The sequence below is a fragment of the Vombatus ursinus genome, unplaced genomic scaffold (genome assembly GCF_900497805.2).
Source record: "Vombatus ursinus unplaced genomic scaffold, bare-nosed wombat genome assembly UNPS02014832.1, whole genome shotgun sequence".
Lineage (NCBI taxonomy): Eukaryota > Metazoa > Chordata > Mammalia > Diprotodontia > Vombatidae > Vombatus > Vombatus ursinus.
This window is the reverse complement of record NW_020954610.1, coordinates 69,664,619-69,682,064: the sequence shown is the minus strand read 5'-3', so window position 1 is coordinate 69,682,064 and position 17,446 is coordinate 69,664,619.

The following is a 17,446-nucleotide window of genomic DNA, read 5'->3' as shown; positions in this document are numbered from 1 at the left end:
ATACATGTTTGTATCTTGGGTTGACTGCCATGAATTTTCTGTATTTTTCTCTGCAAGGAAATTTATGCAAATGGAAAAACTAGGCTTGTTGAACCTTTCCATCTTTCGTTGCTGAGCATTTAACAGCTACTTAATATCTATTTGTTAACTGTCATGGAAAAGTCATTAGAAAACTTTTCTAGTCTTGGTCTTGCTTCAATAGTCTTTGAGTCTTAATTTCCTTCCCTGAAAAACAAAATCTAAAAGAAAAGAAGACACTTGGGATCAGTCTCTCTGCTTCCTCCCAGATCTGAGATTCTATAATTCTATGATTTTAGTTACTGCCCACCTACCAGCTTCTGTTGCCACTGAAGTACAGGTGTTAGTAGTGGAATAAACAACATGAGCAAACCGCCTTAGTTTAAATATTTCCCCAAATGGTGCTGATTGACTCTACCACCAACAACTTCCTTTTTGTCGATGAAAAACACACCACATGGATTAACCAGTGCCAAGGAAACAAGATTTTTGAAAACAAAGGTCTCTTTTTGGTCTATGCCTTATGAAAATGTGTAAATGGAATAGGGTGAATAATTCTTAAATAAGGTGTGTGTTGTTCATGAGCCCCAGGCTCTGATTTCCAGAAACCACAACATTCTTCCTCTCAGCCTCCTCAGTGGCAAAGCCAGTGCTGTCTTGCCAACTGAATGAACAAACCTTGACATTTTATTTATTTTTCTTTTGGGTAACTTTCATTCAGAGGAGAAAGAGTCCCCAAATTTCATACAGCTGCTGTCTGGCTCATTTTTCTAGTATAACCCAGATGCTGCTTGGGTGGCCACTGAGAGTGGCTGAAGGCAGGTTGAGTTTCCCATTTGGGACTCTTTAAGCATTTCATAGTAACCTCTAACTCCATGAGGTCAGAACCATACCTATCTCCTTGCTATATATAACTCAACTTCTAGGCAAACAAGGTTTCCAGACAATTAAAAAAGTTCAATGATACTTCTTAGTCCAGGACAATAGAGTGAATAAAGACTGTATTGGAATCATAAAACCTGTCTTTGAATCTTGCCCCAGATATTTACTAGTGGTGTGACCCTAGATAAATCACTTAACCACTCAACCTTAATTCTCTCATTTATAAAATGGACATAATAACAATATCTCTCCCACAATGTTGTTGTAAGGATCAAATGATATAATGTACATAAAGTGTGTAGGTATTATGTTGTCTTTGACCTCTCACTCTGCCTCAGTCCATATATGAAATCAGTGGTCATATCTTGCTATCCACACTGATGTCAAAGTGATTTTCTTTAAGCAAGGATCTGACGATGTTATTCCCCAACTCAATAAAATCCAGTGACTTCCTCTTTTCTTTAGGACCAAATGTAAACTCTTTTTAAAAATCTCTCAAAGTCCTTCAGAAAGTGATCCAAACCTATCTTTCCAGACCAACATAAACAAATATACATAATTCAGTCATTTTTAATGCTTCTTGGTAAAAATATGGTTGGTTGGGTTCATGTGGATACTGCCCGTGGAATGTCATTTGATTCTTATTCAATTCATATGATCTGTTCAGAGGCAAAACCACATTAGGTTACATCTGACAATATTCAGTCCTGAGTAGCTGTGACCAAGTGCACATGCTTCTTATCCTAAGTGGCATATACCTGTTTTCAGCCTTCGTAATTGTTTCATGAAGTGAGGACTGTTTGTTCCAAAAGTATATATACAATTATTTAATTTGGTTATCATGTGTTCTGAGAATAGCTAACAATCTTCTTCCTCCTTTTTTGACCAGGAAATATTAATCTTTCCACAGCTGCCTTAGGATAATGATCTCAGTGTTTCATTAGTGTCATATGGAGTTGTTTGGACACATTTGAGATCTGTGTTTGCCCATTTTTATTATGACAAAAGTATACATCAAGACTGATAGTACACAATTAATTGCTTTAAATATGTTCTTCTTGTTAAACTTTGACTTCAGGATGCCAGTCAGACTCAACCCATGATCTCAGTTTTCTGGATCATAATCTCTTTATGCCTAATATGTCTTGTAAGTTTTTCTTTCATCAATTAGTCAATCTGATCTTTAGTTTTTATTCTTCCATGAAATATATTCAGAATATTGCATGCATTAAGTCCAAGTGACATTTTCATATCACTGTAGATTTCCATAATTTAAAAGTAATTTACACAAATGCACAAAATAATGTCTAACATAAAAATTGTCAATGAGTAGAAAAAAGTTTCAAGAGAAAAAATTGCAAATTATAGACAACCAACTTAACAACATCATTCAAAAGCACAAGCAATAGGCATATGAAATGATACACACACAAAAAAAGCAAAGTCAAAATATGTACCTCAATCAACCAGCATTTATTATATACCATACATTTTGCTAGACACAAAGCGTATATAAACAAAAATGAAATGATCCATGCACTTAATAAATGTATATTCTTTAAGGAAATAGAATACATAAAATGAATATATTCCAAATACATGCAAAATAAATGCAATAATTTTTGATAGGAGACACTAGCAGTTGTGGGATCAGGAAGGACCTGATATTGGAAGTGCTCTTTAAATTGAGCTTTGATGGAAATCAGTGAGGATAAAAGGGGATAATGACTATAGAATGCATTCTAGGCATGGGGAACAGCCTATTCATGGACAGAGGATGGAAAATGTAATATTATATGTGACGAACAGTAAGAAGATCAATTACGGTAGACCACAAAATATCCTAAATAATCTGATTATCTATCCATCTATCTATCTATCTATCTACATGTGTACATATGTAATATATGCATATATATAACACATATGTAAATGCATGCATATAAACATGTACATGTTTGTATCTGTGTGTATATATATACTCATATGTGTATATTACTACAAATTATAACTTAGTGTTATCTAAATACACCAGATATTAGACAAGGGCATTAGAAGAAATATGTTGATTGGACCTTATAAATAACACTCTCAAAAAATAAAGAATATTAGCAATTTTTACTGTTCACCTAGAGTTACTAAAAAATAATATTTTGTTCCATCATTTTCAGGTATCCCACAAAGAAATCAACCACTGGCTTTGTTTTAATTTCTGTTCTTCATTATCTTCAGAATATAATTATGTATGTATGTATATATATATATATATGCACACAATCTACATATGTATGTATGTATGTATATACACATATATGTTCCCTCCTGGATCACAGATATATACATATATATGCATATACATGTACATACACACATATACACACACATATAAACACAGAGTTATCCCTTCCGCATCGTGACTTTCCCCATCGTGGTTTTGCTGTATTGCAGGTCAGTATAAGAAATTAAATGAGAATTTTCTATGAGTTTTGTGGAAGCTACAGATGACAAGTGAAGACCAGCAGATAAGACAGAAAACATTTAGAAGCTCAGAAATGCATAAAATATATGTATAGTGTTGTATAATATCAACATAATTTATCTTTTAATGCCATAATAATCCAGACTTCTTCTCTGGTATGAAAGGAGGGCCAAAAGATATTTACACAGATTTTCCAGTTCATGACAATGTCATGCCCCTAACCCCCATGATGTTTAAGGGATAAGTGTATATACAGATGATACCACTCTAATGGCAGAAAGTGAAGCAGGATTAAGAAACCTCTTGATTAAGGTGAAAGACAAGAGCGTAAAAGCTGGAAGGTCAAATACTGAAGATGAAGCTTAAATACTTTGGCCACATAATGAGGAGATGGAACTCAATAGAAAAGACCTTGATGTTGGAAAAGATTGAAGGCTAAAGGAAAGGGGACAGCACAAGATGAGATGGATAGATGGTATCATGGAAGCAATGAACATGAGTTTAAACAGACTTTGGGAGATAGTGAAGGATAGAAGGGCCTGTCGTGCTACATAGTTCATGGGGTCACAACAAGTTGGACACTACTTAACAATCACAACTACACACATATACACATGTATATACATATATATTTATGTATATGTTATGTCTGTATATATTTATGCATAATAGAAATGTAGGTTACAGCCAGGTTGCAAAAGGTGTTAAATGTCAGAGGGGCTTGTATTTGATTCTAGACATAACATGGATCTGTTTTAATTTGTTGAGCAGGAGAGTGACAAGGTCAAGCACATACCTTATGAATGTGACTTTGGCAGCTCAATGGAGAATGAATTGGAAATGAGAGAAATATGACTGCAATAATGCAATAGAGATAAAACAAAAAGAAAAAAATTCAAATGCAATGCATAATGGTATTATCAAACCTTTAAAGTTAAAGCAAACATCCTTTCTGTTGACAATTGGTCAAGTAGAAATATAGAAAGCAATGGGTATTATCAGTTATAATCACTCTAGTGAGTTGGTTTGCTTGACTATTTTCAGGGAATATACTTTTGGGGAGGTTAGTTTGAGTAGTTGTTGGAAACTATTGCATCAAAACAATCATCAATAAAAAACTAGAAGTTACAAAGGTAAAATTTGTTCTAAATCAATATGAATTATCACAAATTACAAATTAATGTTGTCTAAATAAGATAAATATTACAGCAGGACATTAAGAGAAGTATTTTTCTAAAGCCTTATAAGCAACACTTTCAAAAAACAAAGAATATAAACAATTCCGCTGACCACCTGAAAATAATATTTGTTCCATTACCTTCAGTTAATCCCCAAAAGAAATCAACCACCAGCTTTATTTTCCCCCTAATCTTAATGAAGTATGCCTCCCAACTTCCTCCAAGTTCTCCCTGAATATGGGCTGCAAACTCTATCAGTAATTATAGAGAATAAGGGTAGGTATTGGACCTGTGATTTCACTGACAGAGTACTTCCAGCTGAGGAAATTCTCTCCACCAATGCAGGTCAGCACATTTTCTCTAGTCTTAGAGATTCCTGGGACACTGAGAGATTAGATAATATCTCCAGGGCAATATATCTCAGGTAGGAAGAGGATTCACATTTTCCAGGCTGGTTCTCTATTTCAATAATTATCAAAATCTAGGCTGCTGTACACATTTGCTTCTAATTCGTACTTACCAAATTCACTCCTCTCACCTACTTTTCAATTTTTAAAATGCACTAAGACAATTTTGATAACATTAATTTGATTCCATTTTTATGTTTCCTTTAAGTGATTAAGTATTTACTTATATCTCTGTGTACCTACCTATTGCATTATAAGTTGTTTGGTGCCCTGAATATTGCTGCTATATTCAATAGTCTTCAGTATACTGGTCAGCATGCATTCCATAAATGATGTGATGTTGACTTGAGAGAGAGAGAGAGAAAGAGAGAGAGAGGGAGAGAGAAGAGAATGTGCAGAGAGTCAAGATAGAAGTTTGGCCAGAGGGGCTGGTGTTAGCTACCTGTGATATAACTATAAGAATCAAAGCAAGGAATAGAACAGAACACTTTTTACTTCTTCACTTTCCTTTCCCTGAGGCTTCTTGGAGAAGCAAGATCAGAAGCATTCTCTAAGTATAAAAGCTTTACTAGGGCAGTAGTTTGGGTCAAAGGGTCAGGGTCTGATTATTCTTTGAGCTCCCTCACAGCTACAATTGCAGAATTGGATTCTCCACAAGTATCTTCTCAAATGGACATGGGCAATTGGTGTGAGTCTGATGTTCAGGTGAGTTAACGGCTAATAAACAGAAAATGAAATTACTGCTATCACTGTGGAGGTAACATGGCATCCCTTCTTAGGGATTTCTTGTCCTAGAAACTGATGACAAATGGCTTCTTTTTTCAGGAGAGAGACAGACAGACAGAAATAGTCATGTGATACAGAGACATACAATACAGAAAAAAGAGAAAGACCTAGGAGACAGAGAGAGAGAGAGAGAGAGAGAGAGAGAGAGAGAGAGAGAGAGAGAGAGAGAAAGAGAGCATATTTACTAAGCACTTACTGTGTGTCAGGCCCTGTTTGGGATATAAATACAAATGAGCGTGATGATCTTTGCTAACAGGGGATAACATTCTAATGGGAAAAGATAATACAAAATAACGTACTGGAAAGTTGGGAGGAGGAGATGAGAGTACCCCAAGGACATCATGAAGAGACTGTGAGAAGCATTGTGAAGGCTTAGGCGCCAACAAGATAAGGTAAAAATCTTAACTATTATAACTTGGGGTATCAAGGGATGAGGTCCAAATTTCCAGTGGGGTGGAAATGGTCTCTAAACATAACTATAGCAAAGAAACTGAAAATGGTACTCTTGGATTTGTCTGTTCAATCACTAATTAGAAAGTTTCCTCATCTGTAAAATAGGGATAATAATACCACATACCATCTAGGGCTAGTGTAAAGATAAATGAAATAATATTTGTGAAGTGCTTTGTAAATATAAAGTGATATGTAAATGCTACTGTTGTTGCTGCTGCTGTTGTTGTAAGAACAGTAAGTCAAGCAGAGTCATGGACAGTATGTATCATCTCTAACAGTTTCACCACACAGGCCGTAAGGCAGTCAAAATGAAATAAGAATAGATTTTCCAAGGTAGGGGACCTTATATTATACCTGAATACATTTGTTTTATAGATACTTGGCGAAAACAGAAAAGAGACCAAAGTATGTTTTTGCTATTCCCTTCTGCTCCTATTTGTATATATGCAGGGAAGTATAATATCTGGGGAGCATTTTGTAACAAACCCAAAATAAACAAACAAATACATGCAAATGTACATACATTTATATATACAGGATAGAGCAATGGGCATGGAGTTGGGAAGACCTGAGTTCAAATCTGCCTTCAGTAGACTGTGACCTTGGGCAAATTACTTAACCTATATCTGCCTCAGTTTCTTCACCTATAAAATGGAGATAATTATAGAATCCATCTCCCAGAATTATTTTGAGGATAAAATGAAATCATGTTTGTAAAGTGTATTGCAAACTGCAAAGCAAATACTGGCATATTTCTTTTTATTGTGCTTCACTTTATTGTACTTTGCAGATACTGCTTTTTTTTTTTAACAAATTAAAGGTTCATGGCAACCCTGTATCAAGCAAATCTATTGGTGCCATTTTTCTAACAGTATGTGCTCACATTCTATCTCTGGGTCACATTTTGGTAACTTGTAATATTTCAAACTTGCATTATTATTATATCTGTTATGTTGATCTGTAATCAGTACTCTTTCATGTTACTATTATAATTGTTTTGAGGCACCACAAACCATGCTAATATTTAGGTCTATATCCCAAAGAGATCATAAAAAGGGAGAAAAGAACTTACATGCCCCAAAATATTTACAGGAGTCCTTTTTGTGGTGGCAAAGAATTGGAAACTGAGGGGGATGCCCATCAATTGGGGAATGACTGAACAAGTTGTGGTATATGAATGTAATGAAATACTATTGTGCTATAAGAAATGATGAGCAGACGGACTTCAGAAAAACCTAAAAGTCCTTATATGAACTGATGCTGAGTGAAGTGAGCAGAGCCAGGAGAACATTGTACACAGTAACAGTAACATTGTGCGATGATCAGCTTTGATAGACTCAGCTCTTCTCAGCAACACGATGATCTAAGATAATTCCAAAAGACTCATGATAGAAAATGCCATCCACATCCAGAGAAAGAGCTATGGAGTCTGGATGCAGGTCAAAGCATACTATTTTGTCCTTTTTTTCTTTCTTATGGTTTTTTACTTCTGTTTTGATTCCTCTTTCACAACATGACTAATGTGGAGATATGTTTAATATGATTGTACATGTATAGCCTATATTGGATCACTTGCCATCTGGGGGAGGAAGAAAGGGAGTGGGGAGAGGAGGGAAAAGGGGAGAAAAAAATTAGGAACTCAAAATCTTACAAAAGTGAATGTTTTTATCTTTGCATCTAATTGGAAAAAATGAAATACTATGAAGTTGGGAGTGGGAGAGAAAAAAAATGTTGTGAGTATTCTGAGCGCTCTGGTAACCAGCTGTTCGTATCTCTCTCCCTCTCCTGAGGCCTCTCTATTTCTTGAAACACAACAATATTGAAATTAGGTCAACTAATAATCCTACAATGGTCTCTAAGTGTTCAAGTGAAAGGAAGAGTCAATCAATGCAGCAAACTTCATTGTTATCTAATTTTAAGAAACTGTCACAGCCACCCCAGCCTTCAGAAACCACCCACCCTAATCAGTCAACAGCCATCAACATCTAGGCAAGACCCTTCACCAGCAGAAAAGATTATGACTCACTGAAGGCTCAGATGATAGTTAGCATTTTTCAGCAATAAAGTATTTTTGAATTAAGGTTTACACATTTTTTAGACATAATACTACTGCACGCTTAATAGACTACAGTATAATGTAAACATGATGTTGATATGCAGTGGGAAACCAAAAAATTTCTGTGATTTATTTTATTGTGATATTTCACTTTGGTGGTCTAGAACTAAACCCACATTTATCTCCAAGGTATACCTATAAATGCTAGCATAAATATATGGATAATAAATGAATAAATGCATGTATGCATACATATGTGCACAAATACATACATAGTTGGATAAATGAATGAATGAATGAATGAATGATTCCTTCCTGCAACCTATGTGATAGATTTGCATGACTTGAATAGTTATTCTGAGGTTAGCCTTTGAAGCCAGAAACATCTAGCTCACACATTCCAAGATATTCAGCCTCTCATTAGCTGATTAGCCTTACATCCTCTTATTTCCCTATTTGGGTCAGTAATCCAAAACTTATCCAGAGTTTTGTCCCAGACTGGTGAATATAGAACAGCTACATCCAGTGGACCAAAAGAGAACTTAAAAAATAACTACTATTTCAGGCATACTTTAAAAACATTTAAAAGTTAGAGATAACCTCCCATTCACAGCATATACTTGCCTGGCCACCAAATCTGACCCTTATCTTCACCCTCATTTTATAATGCTAAGAGTAACACCAAAGGCGGTCAAGAGAATGTCAACATTCTGTATTAAATCATGGGAAGTAAAAGAAGTGAGAGACATCTTGTTCCACTTGCTGAGGCTTGGCTGCTGTACACTACACAGTAGTAAAATGTCTACAGCCAGAATGCAAAGGAAGAACACCTGAACCCTGGGGGGGGGAGGAAAGTCATCTTTCATCATTTCTTTCTTTAAAGTTCCAGAAATAAATTTTTTCCATTGCATTTTGCTTTTTTATAGGTTGTTAATGATAGGAGAATCCACCCAGAGGAAGGCAGTCTTTCACATTTGGGATGGATAAGAGGAAAACAGCAAATGCTAAACACATGAGATCCACTAGCAGCCAGGGAGCAGCTTTTCCTTTCATAATATAAACTTTCAGACTGATATTTAGTTGGGAGGAAGTTCACTTAAGCCTGTCTTATTCTGCACAGCCCTGCTCCTAATCATAAACAGTAGGCGGACACTCCAATTCTTCAGTTCCCTGTGGAAAAGACTAGTCTTCCTTCCATCTATTTTACTCATTGCTGCTAGAAGCTAACAGCTTCTCAGGTCCTCATATTATGCACAAAATTCCCTTCTGCCTAAAATCAAGCCTTTTGTTATGATTCCCCACTTGTTAAAAGGGGACCTTTTGCATCCCTGTCCCTTAGAAGAATCTTTAATATTCTCAATATTCCCAAAACATCAATCTGACCACGAATCTTCAGTGGCTCCTTATTGCCTTTAAATTAAAACTAAAACAAAATAAAAAACAAAACCTTCATCCATGTGTTTAGAGTCTTCCTTATTTGTCTTTTTCCTACCTTTCCAGTCTTGTTTCATATTCTTTCCCTTCATATAGCCTCCATTCCAGTCAGGCTAGTTTGCTAATTGCCATTTCATCTTTCACCTTTATGCTTTCACGTAGATGTCCCCCATTTCTCTAATGCACTACCTTTTCATTTCTAAATAAAGCAAAATCTCATAAAATCCCTGACTTCAAGACACATCTTAGATGTTATGTTCTACACATAACTTTTCTTGATCTCCCAACCTTGTTGGTGCTATGTCCCTCTTATGATGAATATTTTAGTTTGCATTTCCTCATCTGTGGGCATGTTGTATCTGCCCTTGCAACATAAGCTCCTTGAGGAAAAGGATAGTTTCATTTTGTCTTGGTATTCAAAGTGCCTTTCACAGAGTAGGTGATTAAGAAGTTTATTAGACAGAATTAGCAAGCTGATTGTCTTCAAGCTACATAACCCTTTATTTTTTATCTGTAAAAGGAAGGCATTATAGTGCATAGCCTTTAAGATATCTTTCTATTCTAAAACTGTTTTTCCTAATGTAATGCTATGGTATAAGAAATGATATGCATGTTCTCCTTTGTAATCTATGGGTTTTCTCAAGGCATTTTCTGGTACTAAATTTACCAACATACCGTTTTCTTTGAGGTTGGCTGAGATACCAAGAAGAACTTGGAGCTATTGCCAAGTTTCCTAGATATCTGAAGTCAAATGTTGCCAAGTGAGAGTGATAGGCACAACATCAATATACATAGTAGGCACTTAATAAGTGCTAATTGACTGATGACTTGAAAAGTAAAAATAATTTACTTTAAATCAAGAGAAAATCAGTTGACCTGGGGTAAAAATATAGTGGCATATTTAATATTCTATGGTTCTACCAAGACTGCAAATAGGAAGCTGATATCAGTGAGACTCTGGATCATGTAAAATGTAGGTGGAGGACTCCCCACCACCACTTCTGCATCATTCCACTAATGGGTTGAATTATCCATTACCATTAAATATCAGCCATCAACAGGTTTATCAGGTTGTGTTTTTGTGTTGATGCTAACAATTGTTAGCCAGTGACAGGAGTGTTGGAGGACACTAGGTACACAGTTGCCCTCTCTTTCTTCTTTTCCTATCCAAGAAAAGGATTCTTTATTCCCATCCTGGCAGAAGTCTGAAACAGTAAAGTATTTGCTACTATTAGAAATTCTGGCAGCTAAGTGGCACAGTGGATAGAGTATCAGACCTGGAGTCAGGAAGACTCATCTTCTTGAGTTCATATTTAGCCTCAAACATGGACTAGCTGTGTGATCCTGCGCAAGTCACTTAACCCTGTTTGCCTCAGTTACCTCATCTGTAAAATGAACTGGAGAAGGAAATGGCAAACTACTCCAGTATCTTTGCCAGCAAAACCCCAAATAGAGTCATGAAGAGTTAGACCCAGCTGAAACCACCAAACAATTACAACCAGATGGTTGTTTGCACCCTTTTCTGATACCTAGAACTGTCTATGTCTTTAAAAAATACGATTGAGCCACTTGAATTTTTCTTGAAGTCTCATCTAAGAATGAAGGACTCCTTACTCACACCAGGTAGTAAACCAGGAGGGTCTGAGAGCCATCTACTTCCCACATACTAACCCTTCCCTTGCTTTATACTATGTGGCCCATAGAAATGGTCCTGCATCTTTGACTTTTCTCTATATTCTTGTCTAGATTGAGGAAATGGAGCCTGTGGCATGGTTGCACAAGCCACAGGATCTAGGAGTTTAGGAATCCAAGCAGGTGTGGTAAGTCAATAAAGCAGCAAAGCCTTGGGGAGCAAGGGTGAGGAATACTAGCTCAGTAAAGCTTGGGACTTGAACTTGGTAGGGCAAATGTTATGTAGGAACTGAGCCAAGCTGAGAACCTTCCCCCTTCACTCTCCAGAGTCTGAGGAGGTATAGGAAGGATTATACCCAGGGTTTTGGGGAAAACATCTGTATGGCTGGCCTTGTTACATACTTGAAGTAAATAACTCTTTGTAAAAGCTAATTGGAATGGTTAAATGGAACTGGTGTGCTGGTAACAATTGGTAGGGGCTCAAGCCAATGGCAAAAGAAGAGAAACCCTTCCAACTCCTTTGGAGTGCCAGAGAGCCTTGTGGTCAGAGTGAAATGTAGTAGGCCTGGCCATCAGACAGCAGTACCAGAGTCAATAATGTTACCTAGCCATTATGGCAAGTGTCCACTCATATTTAAAACAGTAGCAACTGAAAAGAATTCACAGCCCTACCCAAAAGAACTTTATGTTAGGTAAACTCTTCAATTGTTTCCTCCAAGGGAATACTATTCTTCTTCTTCAGGGAAGCACTCAGTCTCTGTTTTTGTTTAGGGGATTCTGCTGCAGAGAAAAAAAGTGTTCTATTTTATACAAAAAAGCAGGAAAACAAAACCGCCTTCATACCTCTCATCTCTCCCATTTTTTCTGCTCCTGCTCCCTTTGAAGACAGGTTCCTAAAAATTCTACTCTCTCTAGTTTCAAAAGAATTGTGTCTAGTTGAAGTTCACAATGTACCTTAAATTGGGAATGACAGCAAATTTTAAAACCTACTTAGCAGTAGGAGAAAGTACACAGAAAACATGTTCCATGTTAAATAAATAGGTGTACTCAGTGCCAAACAACGTGGAATGTGTGTGTGAGGGTGGTGTATATATTCATGATATGAAGCTATGGAGATACTATTAAAGGAAACAATATGAATAAAATCATCATTAAAGTAATTAGTATATTATTAAGGTAAGATGGAAAACATATCCCATATTAAAAATAAATGAATGCTATTAAGAGCTTACAATGTATGTCCAACAGTGTGCTATGTATTGGAGATGTTGTTGTTGTTTGTCCTTCATTCTCAAAGAAGACCATTACTTTCATGGAGGAGATGCCACGACATGCAAGTGAATTGGATTTCAGTGAGGGAGGGCTGTGCAAAGTCACCTTACTTTCTCCTCTGGAGTTATCTGGGTCCAGTTGCCAGATATAGATCAGGACAACTGGAGATGGCCTGGGATGCAGTGGGAATAGAAATGCAAAAGACAGATAGTACCTATCCTCAAGAAACTTACATTCTAATATGGTGAGGCAACACAAACAGAAGGATAGTAACTAGAGAAGGGTGCTTTGGTCTGAAAAGTCAGAGGGATAATGAAGGGAGCCACAGGGACTCCTTTGCCCACTATAATGAAGAGGCTGCTTGAATTTACACACTCATTAATCCGGACAACATGGCCCCAGGTCAAGATTTCCAAAGTTGGATAGCTTAGTTCTTTGAGAAGCCCAATACAGGTCTGCTTTGGAGGATGTAGCAGTAGCAGGACAATATGTCCAGATGATATTGCAGTTTATTTTCATTTAGAAGAAAAAATTAATTGATAGTCCAGTTTCTGTAGAATGGTCAACCACAACGAGAGAATGCTGAATCTAGTATTTTCTTTTCCCTTCCCATCACTTGTTCTTTGTTCTGTTAAGTGCACTTACCATACACCACCCAAAAGGCCATTGCACTAGGATGCCATGTTGTTGTTACTGGCTATCTGATCACATTTGCATCACCACTCCTTCAGAGTAGAGTAATGGATAGAGAGCTGGCTTCAAAGGCAGAAAGACCTAGAGTTAAAAAACTGCCTCCTACACACACTGGCTATGACACTAGGCAAGCCTCTTCAATTCTCAGTCCTCTAGGTAATTTTCTAATACTAAATGTTGCCAAGAAGATGCTAACCTCTAATGGTAAAGAGAGTTGCTTCACCTGGGGGCTGCCTATACCAATGAAATCAAAAGTCTATATCCCTTACCCCCACTTAAACCACAATGTAAGTCATGGTGCCATTTTGTTCCAACTACTGACTATGCCAAATGCTATGGCTTAAGCCTGACTCAAGGCCAGGTTCCTGGTAGTTATGTCTGGAACCAAATGTTTTCCTCAATGATCATTAAACAATTAGCAACAGGAGGCACAGCATAGAAAGGCTAGTCAATAATGATGCTATAGTTGGCTTCTGTATACATGGCCCCCATATTATCATATAGAACTATTTTTGATCAACAGGGTACATATGAGGCCTTGGGACACCTGCCAAATTTGAAGAACCTTATTTCTACATAGGCTGGGCTTTTCATGCCCTTAAGTGACCAGGATGCCATATCAGCATTGCCTCAGGCAACCAGGACACTGGAAAAATAACCCTGTATTTTGAGTCCCAACCTCCTGGCCCAATCATACCTTAGGGACAACCTCCTTGCCTTTTAAGGGAAAAAGGTAGTCTAACTTACATGGTGATAGTGAGGACTCCAATAGATATTTATTCTGCCACAACATAGTAGATGCCTAAAAAATGCTTGTAGAATGAAATTGAGTTGAATCTTCTGTTTGACACTGTTTTCATTAGTCTTTCATTTACTATCACCTGAGTCCCTCAGTTTAACTGTCATCTAACTTAAAATCAGAAATCCATTTTAGATTTTACATCCTTAGCATACCCTATGGCTGGGAAAATGTCCCTGGGGCTCTATTTTCTCAAATGGAAAAATATATTGAATGATACTGTAGTAAGTTAACTGTTTAACCCCCATCATGCTCTGTGTTCTATGCAAATAGCAATGGCTATACTGGCTAGATTAGGTTGAAAAGGCTGATGACCTTTGTTCTACTTTCTCGCAGCAACACATCATGACCTTTTCTCTGTCTCATATCTCTATTTGTCCCTGCCTCCATGTGTTTCTCTATCCTTAAATAAATAAATGGAATACAATGTTAAAGAAAGGCTGCTATACCTCTAGGAAAGAGACAGAAAATTTCTCCAATAACAAATACGTATTTTGCTGAATCAGAAAGAGGTTTTGACAAATTTACTAGGCATCTTCTAGAACTGACTTAACACAATGTAATTTTACTTCAGTCCTTCTGTGGATTCATTACTTCATCAATGCTAGAATTCACCTAATGATGGTAGACCACAACCCACCTAAATCTTTTTATTCTATATAATTCTTGCTCATCTCTTCGTAAGAATCCTCCACAAGGGATCTACACAGCACTTTGGAAGCTTTCCTTGTTGGAACATCATTTGGGTTTCAATACTTCCTGGATGCCAGTTTTCGATCCCTCACTCTTACTATATTATGTACCATCTCCTTTTGTGTGTTCATACACACATGCATATTTATATATATCTGCATTTATATGCATTTATACATACATATAAATACATATATGTGTGTATTTATATGCATATATGATAAGAACAGTGGCTATAATACAATGCTTTAAGGCTTGTAAAGTGCTTTAAAATATTATCTCATTTTATCCTCACAACAACCCTAGGAGATAGATTCTATTGTTATCTCCATTTTACAGATAAGGAAACTGCAACAGAGGTTAAATGACTTGCCCATGGTAGTATGAGGCTGGATTTTATCCCAGGTCATCTTGGATCCACTTGCTTTATACATACACATACATATATAAAAACATATGTGCATATGTGTGTGTGTTGCACGTGATGACATAGCATTGCCTCGTCAGTAGTATGCTGTGTATGGAGCCAGTGGATCTTACTCCAAATTCTGGCTCTTCCACTTATGACCTATTTGATCTGGGGCAAATCACTACATGTACCTGATCCTCAGTTCCTCAACTGTGAAATGAGGAGGCTAGATTAAACGATCCCTAAGATTCCTTTCAGCTCTAAAATAAAGTGCTCAGTTCTAGTGCTTCCTCTGAAACTAACCAGCTGGTTGACCCTGGGCAAGTCTCAACCTTTCAGAGTGTCAAGCAATTCCTTAGGACTTGTCTACTAAGTCACAAATAGCTAGAGACCTAAGTTAAGATCTGTATTGGTAGAAGTCTGTACACCAGGAGTTCTCCACATGATGAAATCACAGATCCTGCATATAGCAATATTCTTATAATAAAAATGAGCAGGATACAAATGATTATGAAATATCATCTAGGTTGTAGACCTTCACCACCCATGTTGTAGATAGTATTTTCTAGAAGAAAATTCAAAGGATGGCCAACTCAAAAGCTTGCAATTTCTTAGTATCTTCAAGAATGTTTATTGACATGTTTATCCCTCATCTTGAAGCTAATGTAACAGTTTGTGCTAATTACACTGTTGCTTTTCCTGAAATAGCTACCAAAATGAGTGCGCATTACTGTTATAGTAGAATGTGTTTATTTTAATATGAACACATTTCCCTCCTGTGAGAATTTCTTTCCATGTGTGAGCACACGGCACATGTACACTGAGCTCAAAATTTTCTCCTACTGAAATGAGTATTTGTTCAGAAGGAAGCAATGAATGGTAGACAAATCAGGAAATTTTGTTTTTATGTCAAGAAAAAGAATAAAAGGACGGAGGGAAAGAGGAATAGAAATGGCATCTCTTGCCCTAGTACTTTCTTTCTCTGGGCTCAAAATGAAAGAAAAATGTCATTCTTTCAGCAAACTATAGGAAGAATATTCTTCAGATTTGGAAATTCATTTCAATAGACATGTGTTCTTAGATTCATACTAGAGATGGAAGGAACCTCAGAGGTCTAGTTCAATTCCCTCATTTTAATTATGAAGAAAATGGTGCCCAGGAAGGCAGGAAGGAAGGAAGGAAAGAAGGAAGGAAAGAAGAAAGGAAGGAAAAAAGGAAAGAAGGAAGGAAGGGAGGAAAGAAGGAAGGAAGGAAGGAAGGAAGGAAGGAAGGAAGGAAGGAAAAAAGGAAGGGAGGAAGGAAAAAAGGAAGGAAGGAAGGAAAAAAAGGAAGGAAGGAAGGAAGGAAAAAAAGGAAGCACGTATTAAGCACCTACTGTGAGTCAGACACTGTGCTAAGTGCTTTACAAATATCTCATTTGATCCTCACAACAACCCTGGGAAGTAGGTGCTATTATTATCCTCATTCTACAGTTCAGAAAACTGAGGCAAACAGAGGTTGTTTAAATTGTCCAGAGTCACATAGCTAGTAAGTTTTTGAGGCCTGATTTGAACACAGGTCTTCCTGACTCTATCCACTAAGCTACCTAGCTGCCTAAGGAAATTATGACTTTCCCAAGGTCACACAGACAGTAAATGACAAAAGTAAGATTTATTAAATATTTATTTGTTACATATAAAGTGTTTTTCCAACCTTGAAGTGCCAAATGACCATTTTGTGCAAGTCACTAAACTAGGTTTGGTACATACACAGACCATTCCTGCCTTTAAGGCATTTATATTCTTTTAAAGGGGTACAAATAAATATAACACAAGGAAAATGGGAAGGGATAACATTAATAATTTGGATGATTAAGGGAAGCTTCACAAAGGATATGGTAACTGACCTAGAAAAGGATTTTGGGAGGTAGAGATGAGAATGGAATGAATTCTAGGCATAGGAATTAGCCCATGGGAAGATATATGAGGAAGAGGTGGAGCGATGAGGTTTAGGCATTGCTGCTCATCCAATTTGAAAGGAGCAAAGACTTTGTGAAAGAGTTGATGTGAAATAAGATAAATGGTAGAGAGACTATACAGAACCTCCAATACCTGGCCAGGGAGCTTGTATTTTTTTCTGAGAAACCATTGAAGGCTTTTGATTAGAGGTGTGAGGCAGTCAATAAGTCCTATGCTTCAGGAAGCTTTTTTCTTCTTTTTTTCCTTTTTCTTCTTTCTTTTTTTCTTTCTTTCTTCCTTCCTTCCTTCCTTCCTTCC